Below are 1,880 nucleotides of genomic sequence, written 5' to 3'. Positions count from 1 at the left end.
TTAAAAATCACAGTGGGTGAAGCCTAGAAATGCTCATCTCTTGTTCATATGTCCAGGGCAGAGCTGAGCTTTGCCTTCTACACTCTGTATTGTGTTAAAGTTGCTAGTCCTCACAAAACTTTAGACTAACTATAGACATTTTTTTAAAAAACAAACAAACAACATCTACAAGATTCATATGCAATAAGACTATGATTAACATTACAGCAAATTCAAAAGTGTTAAATGTTTTGGTGTTAATAGTCTTCTTGCAAAAGTAGAGTTAATTTTACTCTAAGCAGAGTCACATTCTTTTAATGTAACTCTGAGGTGTAAAATGATAGTAGTTAAAATCGAGTGTTAAAAATGAGTGTTTCTCTGTCAAATCTGGAGGTGTTACAATGGAAACATTAACTCTTGACCTCTTAACTCTGAACTCCTACAGGGGCTATGACACCAATAGAGTGAATTCACAGACTCCGCCCCCAGCACGGCTCCAATCGAAGCTGAAGTGAAGCCGTTTCAGAACATTTTGCTCTACATATTTGAGTTGTTTGCCATGCTTGGTAAGTCATTTTTTTCAATTATTATTATGAGCTTTTACTTCTGTGGCTCTTTGGAGTTGAGACAAAGCTGTGTGAAAGGCATTAGCCATGTTGCTCGCTGATAGCATAATATTCTGTTTTAGCTAGCTGAAAGGTATTGTTTGCGGGCAAATACCACAGCTTTGAAAAAAAGCTTGCATGTGAATTTTCAGTCAAACTTTTGGTCAAATACACCTAAAACAATGTGTAGAACGTGAAATGTTGGTATAATGGTGCTACTTGAAGCCTGAAAACGATCGGCTATAAAAACGAAAAAAACAAAACAAAACAAAAAAACACGAGCTAACAGTAGTAGCTGACGTCCTGACTGGATTCTACGTTAGCATAGATCCCTCCAGAGTTTTGTGCACACGGTTTAGGTAAAAATGAAAAAGGTTGAGGTTTTACATTTAGTTCAGTATTACCTGTTGCCTGTGTCTTTGTCTTTTGGGAAAATACTTTACGCAAGTAATGGCTCAAAGAGGATTCCTTTTTTTTTTACTGTGCTGCAATTGTTTACTGGATTATTTGTGCCATTAATTAGTGTCAACTAATTTTTATTCAATCTCCGCACAGGATATGCTTGTGAAGATGGAATATGGGGGAGAGCAGAAGTGCGTTGAAGTTCCACAAAGGGATGAATGAAGGACATGCATATTGTATTGAAGAAATAAGTGATGAGATGCTGTTATTTGCATTTACCATGTCAGACCTTTTGATAAACAAAATTCTAATGAAAGTGAGAACATGTATACTGTTACATCTTTCAGAAAATGTTTTGAAATTGTGGTGCACAGTTCAGAATAAATGTTTTTCAAAAACCATTGCATCTTTTTAGTAAATGTTTATTTCCAAAAGAAATTTCTAGAAGTTCAGAACAGTAAAATTCCCGCTTTTTAGAATGAATTAGAAGATAACTCTTACGTAGTTAAACTAAAATACTCTTTGAGAGTTAATATATAAACTCTTAACACCAAGTGTTAAATTATTAACTCCAGACAGATTTGGTGTTTAACACTAAATCAGAGTTAACGTACCAACTCTCCAAAAAGAGTTAAATTAACACTCTGGTGTGGACCCATATAGACACTTTAATAGTGTTGAAATCAAATCCGACAGTGTTAATTTGGACATGCTGGATTTGCTGTGTATTTTTAAAGCCATTGACTGCTATCTAATTCAAGATAAAAAGGTCACAAAGGATTTTTATGTTTTCAAGTTTAGAAATCCCGTTAGATCAGGTAAAAAGAGGAACAAAAGGACATCCAGTGTAAAAATCTGCTGGTGACTTCCTGTTACAAGGGAGCAGTCAAAAGC

General features: G+C 35.0%; 1 long non-coding RNA gene across 1 annotated transcript; it reads left to right on the top strand.

Annotated features, from left to right (window-relative positions):
* Positions 1–243: 243 nt before the first annotated feature.
* LOC143418745 (uncharacterized) lies at positions 244–1,387 on the top strand. Its single transcript, XR_013098759.1, has 2 exons — positions 244–545; positions 1,140–1,387. It is a non-coding gene; the product is annotated as an uncharacterized LOC143418745 (long non-coding RNA).
* The last annotated feature ends 493 nt before the right edge of the window (positions 1,388–1,880 follow it).

Source organism: Maylandia zebra, linkage group LG5 (genome assembly GCF_041146795.1).
Source record: "Maylandia zebra isolate NMK-2024a linkage group LG5, Mzebra_GT3a, whole genome shotgun sequence".
Lineage (NCBI taxonomy): Eukaryota > Metazoa > Chordata > Actinopteri > Cichliformes > Cichlidae > Maylandia > Maylandia zebra.
The sequence above is the reverse complement of the archived record's forward strand: the minus strand, read 5'-3'. Positions and strand labels throughout refer to the sequence as shown.